At 49.8% G+C, this 13,539-nt stretch overlaps 1 protein-coding gene across 5 annotated transcripts in view; it reads right to left on the bottom strand.

Moving 5' to 3' along the window:
- The window catches only part of GRM7 (glutamate metabotropic receptor 7), a 206,588-nt gene that overhangs the window by 112,939 nt on the left and 80,110 nt on the right, over nt 1-13,539 (bottom strand). The gene's annotated exons all lie outside the window — the stretch shown is intronic.

Raw genomic sequence — 13,539 nt, 5'->3', positions numbered from 1 at the left:
CTGACTGAATCATGAAGAGCAGAAATTGAGAGGGTAATTCATTTTTCTCACTTAGGCAGACTCAGCTCCCCAGAAAACGTTCTCCCAGGCTGTTCTAAATCTGGCTCTTAGTTAAAATAATGTGACTCTTTGTCTCATTGTGTCATTGTCATACACTTTGCCTTGAATATTTCAAATTTTGCACTTTTCTGATCCTGTCTGCAAATCTTTGGTTTTCCTGATATGACTTTTTTTTGCATATTTGGAGCTGTCACTCACTTTTGCTCGACTGATTCCCCAGCACTGCTCTTCCATGTAACCCAGCACACAAGGAAACTGCACCATGGCAAGCACACCTCCAGACAGCTCATACATGTTTACCTTGATGCTTCACTAACAAACATTCCTATGAAAAAGCAGGATATTTTCCTTTTTCCACACCCAGACTGAGAACTGCATCATGTGTGAACCTCAGCTGTCCCACACAAACACCCTTCAGGGTCTCCTGCAGGAGCACTGAGCCACATCCACCACAAATCACACACCGGAGATGCTCCTGGAGCATGGGATAACGTCACTGCTTCCCACAGGTGGCATTCTTACTGGGGCAGAGAGGTCTCAAACCTGGATAATTGCCTGCTTCCTGCTTAAAACAGAGATTGGACACAAATCCCTTAAAGAGACTCTGAAGCCCATGGCCAATACCACTAAGCCAGTCCCTGACCTTCTGGGGCAGCAGGAGGGGAGAGCAGGGATTTAAACCTGGTGGTGCCCAGGCAGCCCCAAATCTGTGGGGGGGGCCCCAGAGAGCCCCAAATCCACATTGGGGGCCCCCAGGTAGCCTCCAAATCTGTGTGGAGGGACCCCAGGCAGCCCAAAATTGGTTTTGAGGGACCCCAGGCAGCCCCAAATCTGTGCTGGGGCCCCCTAGGCAGCCCCCTGGCCTCGGACAGTTCAGTCCCCAGCGTGCAGCCCCTGGACTCAGCCCACTGTTGACACTGGAATTGAGAGCTGAGCTGGGAAGGATTTTTCACACATGGATTTGCCATCACAAGCAACACGATATCCATGGATTGGATGGTTAGAGCAGAGAAAGAGAGAGCTCCTCGTGGCTGAGATCGATTCCTGACACAACTGCTCCGATGAGCAGAGGACAGATCTGCACATCAGCTCTCAGTACCAGATAATTCCACCCATTTGTTGATACAGACAAAATCGTGCATTCATAGCCAGCTGCTAATACACCTGTGCACATTCACCTACTGAAGAGAAAAGCAGCTTAAGCACTAATGACATCCAAATTATATCTTTGCTATCTTTGATGTTTATGATTCTTGGCTCCTTTGTAAGTAAGAGATGTCGTTAGAGTTTAATCAATAGCATTCTGCTCGGAGAAAGGCCTTCTGAAGCTGACAAAACTGCACAGGTTTTGCTTTGAGAACCTGCTTGAATCTGAAGAACGATAAAAAGAAAGTGCTTTACTTTTCATGCTGGGGAGGTTGTTGAGATTTCTGAGGAAATCAAACAGCAACTGCAAACACGATGTTATCTCACTGCTGATGTGCAACACGGCTGAAATCAGGGAAACGCTGGCTATGTGACTGTGGATGCAGCTCTGCACTCACTGCAGAGCCTGGGAACACTCAGAAATCAGAGATTAATAAAATATAATCAAATACATTCCACCAAGCATTGGGAAGATGATAATCTCTGGATTCAGTCATTGCATTTCTCAGAGACATGCTCTGCTCCTGGTCACCGACACAGAATCTCCTTCAGCATCCAGGGCTGCCCCCTCAGCAGCAATAAAGTGGCAAATCCAGGTCTGAGGCTCTGGAGGGAGGTGTCAGTGCCACCCTGCCAGGCCATGCTGGCCTTTGTCCCCGTGCAGGAGGTGGCAATTGCTGCCCACAGGTTCCCTGTGCCAGCCATAAATATTCCTGCAAGCAACTGGGTTTTGTTTTATTGGGGTTTTTGTGGTATTTTTCTAAGTCCTGGAGTGCCAGTGATTTTCGCTGTTTCCCAGTGAAATCCCAGAATGGTTTGGGTTGGGAGGGACCTCAAAGCCCATCCAGTGCCACCCTTGCCATGGGCAGGGACACCTTCCACTGTCCCAGGCTGCTCCAAGCCCCAATGTCCAACCTGGCCTTGGGCACTGCCAGGGATCCAGGGGCACCTGGGAAATCTGAGGGAATTATTAAGATGGCCCAGGTGTGTCTGTTCTCAAGTTAAATGAAGGGGTTCCTTGGACAGCACAGCTCCTGCTGCCCTTCCCTCAGGATCTCAGAGGCAGTAACACCGGGGAAGGAAGGGGAGGGAAGCAGGGAGAGAACACAATGAGGCTTTAAAAAGAGATGGTGCTTTTAATGAGTTGGGAAGTTCTCAGGAAGCAGGGCTGTAATTTGCTGGATTGACTGCACTGAAACCCCAACTCTTGCATTTGTTCTTGGAAAAGTCTGAGGGAAAACACTGCATCAAAGAACCCCGTGCACAGCAGCATTACCGGCCAGAGCCTCCAGAGGCACGAGACTAAGAACATTTTGCAAATCCCTCAAAAGTGCTAATTGCTTTTTTAGTGCATCCTACAGAGCAGGGGCACTGCAGGGCAGCTGTGTGTGAAGGAACTGGAGAGGGGCTGGGCTTCCTCAGAACTCCTGCAGAGGTTTCTCCAAAGGAAATGTTTGTTCCAAGGAACAGTTTGGGCCCTACAGACTTTGGCTCTGATTTGGTGAGGCTGCCTCCCTGCCTTCCCTCCTGATGCTAATAAATAAAAGTTCTTTGATTACAGCAGCTGGAGGTCTGAGGTCAGTTCTGGCTGTACTGAAGGAGCTGGGCTTTCCTGAGAACAAACATCATCAGGAATGGACTGGCACAGGGATTATTAAGAGGCAAAAATTCCAGGATGAGAATATCCAAGCTCAAATTCATCCTGGCTCGGGGTAAGCAGGACACTGTTCTTATCACACAGTTTGAGCAGGCCCTGGCACAGGGTGCCCAGAGCAGCTGTCGCTGCCCCTGGATCCCTGGCAGTGCCCAAGGCCAGGCTGGACACTGGGGCTTGGAGCAGCCTGGGACAGTGGAAGGTGTCCCTGGATGGGCTTTAAGGTCCCTTCCAGCCCAAACCTTTCTGACGAGCTGCAAATAGAACCACTTTTGACACCCAAGTGTCCAAAGCCACTTGCCTCACCCCAAACTCCAAATAAATGCTGGGTTTGGATAACCCAGCCGGCCCAGGCCATGCACGAGCTCCCCACACAGCAAAGAGCATCACCCTGGGAGCCCCTCCTGGGGCTCTGCCTCTGACCACACACAGCCCCAGGTCACTGCAGGACGGCACCAGAGCTGCTGGCCCAGGGCCACCCCCTCCCACCTCCCACAGATGCTGAGGCCACAGCACTGAGACACAGCTCTGTAAGGCTGGATTGATTTCTGTGCACAGAGCAGCTGCAGCTCCAATCAACTTGAACAGAAGCCACAAATGCTTGGTACTCTGGAAAAAAATCAAGGTGCTCCAGTTCCTTTATCCAGGCTCAGATGTCCAAACATGAGACTTCAAGAGGCATTTGCTTTTGACATTGAAACAGATATGAAAAAAGCCCTCCCAAGGAATAACAGGAAACTTGGCAAAAGGCACCTGCTGCAAGAAATAAAGGCCATTCCTTAGGCAGAGTCCGTGCTATCCAGCAGTGATATACCAGCAGTATAATCTTAATTAGCCAATAAAAGTTTTTAGACAATCTGTCTAGACTTGCTTTTGCCTGGGTATAAAATTGGCTTTAAAAGAAATATATAAACAGCAATGAAACGTCAATGAAGAGCTGTCAAAAAAAGCTCCCTGCTGCTCTACATCTGCACCCTGCTCTTCTTAAAACATGAGCATTTATGTGAAATCCCTCAGATTTTAAGCAGAAAAGCTGCTATATTTGGGCTCAGTGCACTGCAAGCTCCATCAGCTCAAGGCCCTGAGCTGCTGCTACCAAAGTCAACAGGAGCACAGCTCTCCTGGAAAGCTCTGACCAGCACAGCTCAACAGGGCCTTTGTCTGGAGGAAGCCAAGTCTTTATAAATAATGAAAACTGAGAACAGCCATATCTGGAGAACAACTGGGTTTGTCCCTGCCTGCTCCAAGCAAGCAGGACAGGTGTGGGACCAAAGGACAGCACAGGGGACACTTGTGAGGAAACAGAAGGGACACAGAACCAAGTCATCTGAGGAAAAAGCATTAGGCTGGAAAAGGAACAAAATACAGATACAAACTGAGGGACAAGGAAAGGGCTGATTAGACATTGTGGATTAGTGAATTAAGGGGAGCAACAAAATACACCCAGGGAATTAAATTACAGGGTATCTTTAATCAATGCTTAAAGAGAATTTCTGTGATCACAGCCTGAGATAGCCCGTCGCAGACTGAGAAAGCCCTTTCCACGATGAATCTTCCATTGTAAGGCAGCTCTCTAAAACATTTCTGCTTTGTTTTTCCTGGGAAGCCACTTTCCCCTGTCCCAGAGCAGGGTCACCTGCAGGATGTGCTGGTGCCCAGAGCCCCAGGTCACCCAGCAGCAGCAGCACCAGGACACGCTGGGGCACCAGAGCCCAAATGCCTGAGCTGCATTTCCATTGCCCAAAATCCACCTGTTCCATCTTTGTGTTCACACAATGAAACACATGCAAAGACTCTTTCTGATCATAACCAAATAATTTGCTTTTTTACCCGCTTTTTGGTATTAACAGCCAGAAATGCTCTGAATATGGACTCCTGAGAGCCCCATGATTCCCCATCACCCTACACAAGGTCCCTGCCTGAGGAGAGGGAGGGCTCTGCCAGCACCCCTCAGGTTTGGTTTCAAACAAGGGACATTGGGAACACGTTAAAATAATGCTGAAATTCTCCACCACAAGATTCCTTTGAGACTGAAAATACGTAAATCTTGGAACACTGAAGCCCAGCCTGCAATCCTGTAAATCTTCCCAACATCCTGGCTCTGGGAATAAACCACTTAAAATGCCATAGTGCAGCTCGTGTTTCCAGCTCAGGTATCTCCTCGGACAGAGCCCAGCAAATAGAATTTCAAACACCACCTTGACAGATAACTTCCCTCAGAACACGTAGGGAAGGCTAAAAACTCCACTGATCCACATTCCCTACCCACCAGGACTCTGCACAGTGGGAACAGACGGGATTTTCTCCTCACACTGAACCTTCCTCCCTACCCAAGGAAGGCTCAGACACCTTTGGGGACACACCGGGGAGTGCTTCTGGCTGCCCAGAAGATCACTAGGAGTGCATGAAAACCATCTTCCAAGAGCAAGGAAGTGGAGGGTTCAGGCTGTTTGTCATCCTCAGCTGTCTGAGGAAGGGTGAGGAATGAAGGAGGCAGGGGAGGATGTGATGGAAGAGGCTTCTCCGAATTATTTATGTGCTGCTACTCCCCCGTGGCTGGGAGAGCTGTTCCCTGCTTCAGCACAAAGGGAAGAGCCACTGTGAAGTATGGAGGGTACAAGCTGAGGCAATACTTTGTGTTTCCTCCTGGGACACAGGGTTTCAGTGACAGAAACTGGAATAACTTACTGCATCCCATTATCTATTCCCCTTCAGATGCACAGGCACATTTAGAGCTGGTCCCAAGCGAAGTCCCAACAAATTCATCCTGCTTTGCACAACAGACACATCCCATGGGAAGACCTCAGCGTAATCACAATATTTCTGTTTTCTGAGGGGAGAGTCAAAGTGACAGCAGGGGCTTCCTCTGCAGCAGGTTCTTAGGAAATCCATTGGATTCCTCCAGGAAAGCTGGCAAGCTGCTCTGCAGTGTGCACGGGGGGACAGGCGCCGGAGGCGAGCTGGGAGCCAGGATTCTCAGGATTCACAGGCTCCACGTGTCCCTCCAGGCAGGCTGGGAGGCAGGGAAGAGCCAGCTGAAGAGCAAAGGCACCCAGAGACAAACCTCTAGAAAGGCTGGTTTCCCTGCCCTCGGCACAAAAGAGAGACTTTGGGAAGGATTCCTGTCTCATCTTCCAGAAGTTTTAGGTTTTCACACAATCAAAGTCAATTCTGCCCCTGAAATCAGGTTTTTTTGGATGAAACAAATGTGATTTTCCAGCCCGCTCTCTATGGCAAATCTTCTTTACTCATGGATATTCTTTCCCTGCCATGGCTCAGTCTTTGCAACCCCAGCCACTTCTATCCACCTTTGTTCTATAGCTTTCCATCCCTCCCTCTCCTCAGCCTCATTCTTCCCTTGCTCTTTCCACAGACTCGTTCCTTTTATTGTTCTCTAACCCCAAACTCTCTCCTTTCCCCCCTCTCTTCCCCAACACAGCAGTCTCTGCACTTCACAGGGATCTTCTCCTCAAGCTTCCTAATGCACAATAACAACCTTTGTGTCCATTTCCTCAATATCTCCAGCTTTTTCCCCCAATTTCCATCCTCCCCAGCAGCACTTGGCTGCAGAACGAACACCACTGCTCCCGTCCTTACCAGGAGGAACCATTACCCTTGAGGTGCAGAAATGCTGCCAAAGAACAAATGGAAACACCTGGATGGGAATGAAGAACCTCCTGAGCCCGCAGCAAACCAACACCCTCCCTTCTGCACCCCGCGGGGTGTGCGTGGCCAAAAGCAGGAGCGCTCCTGGGGGTGTCCAGCTTTACTGGGGGAAACCAAGTACCAACCTTGTATTAAGAAGGACTTAACAGATCCCCTCTCTGCAGCTGATCCACACAACACTCACACAGCCACGCCAGCGATGTTCTATTAAAGCCAGCGTAACGTTCTGAAAGGACGCTGGCAGTTATTTGTTCAGCAGCAGGAATTGCCTGTTTCAATTTTATTCTGTCCTTGAGATGCAATCTCCACATGGTCAATAAGCGCCATAAAAAGGCAGATATTTATCATTAAAGTGCCTGATGGTCTGAGGGAACAGCAGCCTGTTACAGCTCTCCAGTAACTCCCCAAGAAGCAGCTGGGTGAGCTCATTCCGGAGGACATTCCGATTTCTGCGCAGATTGGGATGAACTGCTCTCACATTCCACAGAACAGCCACAAAGGCAATCATCCCATCAGATCCGTACCTGCTTTCCTTCTCCACAGCTCTATTTGATTGATTTTTCATGAGTGTGTTGGAGAAGGAGGGATTGCTGAGGTTCCCTCACAGAATGACAACACGGGCAGAGGCCCCAGCAGGGTACATCCAGCCCCTCATTGCCAGTGCCCATCAGCCTCCCTGCTCACCTGAGCAGGATCACAAGGACCCTGTAAATCCACAGCAGGTACTTATCTCCCAGTGATGGCAAGAGATAAGAAAATACATCTATCACTAGATACCAATGATTGGATTTTTTTTTAATTCAAGCTCTTTAGTGATGTGCTTATATTTGGTGCCAACACTGCCTGTGTAGTCAAGAGAGAAATGGATGCTTCCAAAGGGCAGCTGAGAGCTCATCACTCCTCTTTACTGAGCAGGGAACAGTGCCAGCCAGCTCAGGACATCTGTTATGGCTTAGGTGGGAGAGGCCTCGCTGAAGAGGTGAAGATTGCAGCCACAATGTTTTTGTGATCTAAAAACACAGGCTGGTGCCTCGGGGGGGTTGCAACACCTCAGCCAGGCACAAAAGGGGTTTTAAAGTCCAAGTCAGCACCTTAAGGACCTCACCCCTCCCCTCTGCACAGCATCACTGCTCACAAGCTACCAAAAGAGCCACAGCCGCACTGACCACTCACAGGGACAGATTTTTTTTCCCACTCTCAGAAGTACCTCAACTCTCAATGCAACCCCAACCACCCGGATAAAGGCCAGGGCATCTTCTCCCAGCTAAGCTACAATTAATAGGAAATCTCATTAACCCTGCCAGACTGCAGCACATCACACAAGTCAGTGCTACCTCAGACAGCAATTCTTCCTGTTTGTTTTTTCTGAAATGACAGAACATTTGTTATTCGACAATAGGAAGGAGAACAATAGACTTCATAATGTTGTTATTTAACATCACTGCACACTGAAAGGACACATGCCTGAGTACTTGGGAAAAGTGGAAAGAAAAATGGAAAACACTTGAAGTGCTTGGATATAAACTCCTTGATTTTATGAGTGGTTTATACATTTGTTTTTGCTGTATTTGATCCAGAAAACAGGCTCCAAAGAGTGTTGAATAAAGGCTATGCCCATCAAAGCAGAATCTCTGAACACAGCCAAAGACAGAGGGACAGCCCTGCCCTGCAGCCCCTCCTGCCAGCACTGAGCCCCCCAGGAGGGGTCTGCAGGGCCAGGAATTCCCTGGGAAACCTGCCCCATCCTCTACACTCTCAAACTCCATGAATGCCCCAGAGCCCAGACATGCTGCCCCCCATGCCCACAGGTCTGGTTTTCCTAGGCTGCACTTCAAACCCGAGTTTGCAGGCAGATTTGTGTGCTTGCTCTGCCTGAAGGGCTGCAGAGGCTTCTGCGGCCGCGGTGTGCAGAGGGAGATGCACTGAGCTCAGCCTGCAAACGCTGCTCCCTCGGGCTGGGCAGCACAAACACCTCACCCCATCCTCTCCCAGACACTGACTCATCCAGGGATGGCTGAGCAGGAGCTGCTCCCAGCTGGGCTCTGTTTGCTGCCACGGGGAGCAGAGATCAGCCAGCACGGACCTGGGGCAGCCTTGGATGATGGGCAGCACCCATCCTGAGCAAAGCTTCACTGAACAAACTCTGGGGTTTATGATGACAGCTGGAGCAGTCTCTGCCCACCACTTCTGTCACCTTCCCTTCTCATTTTTAACCTTGGGGCGTGCAGTAAAGTGCCTGCTCCTTGTAATGAGTGCTCTAAACCCATTCAGCAGGGCTTTAATGGATCCAGAAGAAAACAGAGATGTTTCATTAGCATCAGAACGTAGGACAAAAAGGAAATAAATCAGGATTTTCTACTTGGCACTAGGAATCAGCACTGCATTTGAGATGCGCAGACAGAGCAGTCTCCTCTCAACCCCAGACAGTTGTACAACTCCCTCCTAGCAGTGATTTCACTCTCTCATGTTATCCAGCACTAATTTGTGCTAATGGAATTCCCAACAGACAGCATAAAAATTAAGTTCTATTACAAAAATGCAGATTCAGGATCAGAGCAGGCAGCTGAACAGACCTACAGGAGCCTACAAAAGTGCTGTGTGAATCACTGAGGGATGACAGCAGCAGCTCTGCGCTTTTATCAGTGTCAGCTTCCATCAGCAAGGGCTGAGTGAGAGCAGGGTACTCTGATACCACTGAGAGGGTCAGGGAGCCTCAGGACATGACTCAGATCCCCAAAACCAACCCCTAGAAAAAGATTCAGATCTTGTGAGAAACACAAGTCAGTGGAGAAAACAAGTATAAGGCTCTAGGAAAAGTTGTTGCATTTACAGTTTTCGGTGGGTAAAAGGGTTTAAAACAGTCTCCTACAGATAACAAATCCACAGAAAATAGCTTGTGCAGTGAGTACTCAATTGCATGCCATTAATTTGTAAAGAAACCAGTGAATTTGGAGAGGATGACATTGAATGCACAGATGGTGATGCGGTGCAAAGCAGTGGTTCATAGTTCCGGTGGAGTGACCCAGAATCACAGAATGTCCCGAGCTGGAAGGCACCCACAGGAATAAAAATCCAGCTCCTGGCCCTGCCCAGACCCCCCAACAACCCCACCCTGGGCATCCCTGGCAGCGCTGTCCAAATGCTCCTGGAGTTCTGGCAGCCTCGGGGCCGTGCCCATTCCCTGGGGAGCCTGGGCAGTGCCCAGCACCCTCTGGGGGAAGAACCTTTCCCTCATGTCCATCCCAACCCCCCCCAGCACAGTTTCACTTGACAGACACAAGGACAATGTGTCTCACACAGGTTTGTGCCTGTGTGAATACACAGGGGCTTTGTAGCAAATACAAAGCTAAAGGGAAAAACAAGATAAAGAAATTCAAGTTTATATTGAGAAATGCTGTTCAGGAACACCGCTGGGAAAAAATTCAGCTTATGAGGGCAGAAGAATTGAAAATCAGAGTGGTTTGGGTTGAAAGGGACCTTAAACAATCTTGTTCCACCTGCTGTGGGCAGGGAGCCATGTGAAGGGTCCCCTCTCTGGGGGCTGGAGTTTCTGTTTCTGAGCAAGTCCAGCTCCCGCCCTGCTGCACAGAGATGTTCCCACCTTACGTAAGAGGTGTCTGTGGGATCACGGAGACTGAGGAATTACAGAGAGCAGGATCTGCAAAAAGCCTGCAGTGAAGGCAGGAGGAAAGAAGATCAGGAGGCTGCTGCAAGGGTTGTGCTTTCCATGTAAAAGGGGCTTAGAGGTGATTCTGTGTCAGGGTGTGGTGGTTTTTGACAACCACACCACTGCCACTCAAACCCCCAGCAGGAACTGGAGTCCTTCACACCAGCACGCTGGTACAGGACTGGAACCCCTTTGCCACGTCTGTAGCACACAGGGAAGGGTGCAAGTTTCCCCAGAACCCCTCTCCAGCCCTCCCAATGGCTGAGAACATCATCAGCTGCACTTTGGCCATGAAGATTCTCCCTTCTGGCCACCCTGCTCTGCACACGGCCACAGCTCTGCCCTGTGCAGACACAGAACCCGGCTCTGAACCGGCCCTGCTGAGCTCCTGGGCTCAGTGCTGGGATCAGGATGGGGAGCTGGGAAAGGCAGAGGAGGGAGGTGAAGGAGGGACACACATCCTGCAGCTCCAGCCCCCTCCTCACCCCCGTGAGCTGCAGCCCAGGAGTCAGAGAGCATCAAAACCCCACCAGCAACGCAGCCAGCAAACTCAGCTGTGAAAATGGGCCATTTGGGGAGAGCAGAACATTAATAAATGCACTCCAGATCTTTCATTTATCTGTTAGGAGGCATTCAAGTGGTCTTTTGCTAACGACTTCAATATATATATTTCTTACAGATAGCAATTAACCTTCTGGTACAGATTAATCTTTTAAAAAAAATCAAAGATGAATTAATCTTTGAAATTCAAGTATCCAGTAGTTTCATTAATAATCTGAAATTGTCCTTTAGATTTCCCATAATTAGACCATTCCCCTAATTTATTAATCCCACAGAGTGCAGAGCATGTTTCAAACCTTCATCTCCTGCCACAATGACATATTCAAACTCGCTTGAAGTGCTCATAATAAAAGTCACTTTGTGAAGAATTATTAACTCAGAGGATCAAGCAAAGTCTTTATATGCCAAAGCATATTTGAAAACTAAGCAGGGGTAGCACGTTCTACCGATCCTCAGATCTCCTAAGATCCTGGCTGATCAGAAACAAGTTTGGATAAAACATTCACTTTAGGATAATTAGCTTGCTACAGACTCGAGGCCAAAGCCAGGAAATGTGTTGGTACCTACGGACTAAACCTTCCTTTCTGCCAAAGGAAAGTGATTGTGAGACGCCAGACAGTTCTCTGGGAGCTGACAACCACTGCTCCCTGCTGGGACATCTCAGATTTGGGCTGAATTCCCTCCACCCCGGCGCTGCTCCGGCTCTGGCAGATCTGCCTGGTCCCATGGGGTCACACAGGGAGAGCCAACACAGGGACTCTGCTCCCACACCTCTCCCAGCTCTGCTCCTCAAGTGCCACTGCCAAACCTTTTCTGAGCCCTTCCAGGGCTGGTGACTCCACACTGCCCTGAGCAGCCCCTGACAGGGCTTTCTGGACGGAGTTTTCCCTAATATCCAACCTGACCCTCCCCTGGGGCACCTTGGGGCCGTTTCCTCTCATCCTGTTCCTGTTCCCTGTGCAGAGCCTGACCCCCCCCCGGCTCCAGACTTCTGCCAGGGGGTTTTAGGAGCAATGGCACAGCTCCTCCCAATGAACACCACAGGCTTTAGCCCGCTGGGAGATGAGCTCACAACCCAAAGTTGGGGCACAAGGTGCCACTCCCCCATAGGGAAGATCAGGACCTGCATCTCCAGGCAGCACTGCTCCATTAAGCCTCCAGACAACAGGATCTTCTTGCACCTCCCAGGGTTTTAAACCCCCGGAGAACTTGCTGACAGGTGTTAAATCCCATCAGAACTTCACCTGAGCTTTATCTGAGTGACACAAGAAGCTGAGCACAGCCCTAAGCAGCAGCAGCACCCGGGATCGGATTATTCCCGTCTCGGGGTCTGTGGAAGAAGTTTAGGCACTATCCCTGTTAGTGCCTTAATCCCCCAGGCAGAACCTTCATCACCCTGCATGCAGAGCTGCTGGGAGCAGGGCACTGCTTTGGGTTTGTGCTTTGCTTTTTCTGAAGGATGTTGAGTTATGTGTTGACTACATGAACAGCTCATAGAATAAACCTAATTCTGCACAAGGTCTATAAAATGGGATCCTGTTCTTCAGCCAGAGCCTGTCCTTGACACGGGGAGCACATTTCAGGTATGATTTTGCAACAGTGGATATCTGCAAATAAAGTCAGTTTTAAATTCTAATGAACACTGGCACTTGCCACTTCCTGCTGTATTAACTCCAAACCCTTTTGCTTTAATACCACATAAATATGCATTCGTAGGAACAGACAAATTTATGCAAATGTGGGTTTCTTCTGTGACACCAACAGAAGGAAGCAATTCTGGATCCCCCTCTCCAGAGCCCCTTCCTTTAAGTCCAGGCACTTTCCCTGCTTGCTCCCTGGAAGATGCTGCCAGGAGGGATCCATCAGCCCCTGGGGCAGTGTGGGACCCAGCTGGGGCCTCTCCCTGCAGACAGAGCTGATGCTGTGGGATGAGCCCTGCACCAGCCATGGCTGTGGGAACCCCTGAGGCTGCTCCAGAGCAGCTCCTGCTCCCGTCCTGCACTACCCTGGCTGGGATTCACGCGGTTCTGTGAGCTGGGGATTGTGCTGGTTTTATTTAAGGCAATGCCAGGCAGGTACCGGGTGGGAGATCTGTGAGTTCCACTTGGGGAACACAGCAGAGCTTGTCCTTGCCCCATGACAATGGGTTCTACCACCAAAGCCTCCTGGAGACAGCCCTCGCATTCACCACCAATAATGAATTCCATCAGCTGCTTCTTTTTCCTTCCCAGCACAGGAATCAACTTCAAACATTTCAGTTTCCAAACCCTTACGAATCTGGATTGCAGAGCAGCTTGCCAAGGACTCACACCCAAGACTCTGGCGTGTCTCATCCCACACCACCAGGCTTGCTGGCTCCACATCCCACACCAGCAACCCCTGAGTCTCCAAGGGAAAGGTTCTGAATTCCCTCCACTGAACTGGGCAGAGAAATGCCAAAGCAAAGCAACACAAACCAGGCTGGACTCGAAAGCTGAGCGCCAACAGTGACACAAGTCAGTGTCTGTAACCAGCAGTCACAGCAGAATTCCAGGCTGTGGAGACAGAAAAGCTCAGACTTTCCAAATCTGGCTCCTCCCCTTGCCAACACAAGGAAACCTGAGCCAGAGCAACAGGAGGAGCTCGGTACGACTCGAGGGTTTTGATTTTCCCCAGAAACGACTAAAAACCACTGAGGGTTCCCACTCTCTGAAGCTCCATGAGCAAATTAGGAATGACAGTATCCCGGAGCCATTGCAGAGCATTGCAAAGAACTGGAGCAACTTTAGAAGCAAATATCAGCTCT

Source organism: Corvus cornix, chromosome 12, assembly GCF_000738735.6.
Source record: "Corvus cornix cornix isolate S_Up_H32 chromosome 12, ASM73873v5, whole genome shotgun sequence".
Taxonomy (NCBI): domain Eukaryota; kingdom Metazoa; phylum Chordata; class Aves; order Passeriformes; family Corvidae; genus Corvus; species Corvus cornix.
This window is presented reverse-complemented; position numbering and strand designations above follow the sequence as displayed.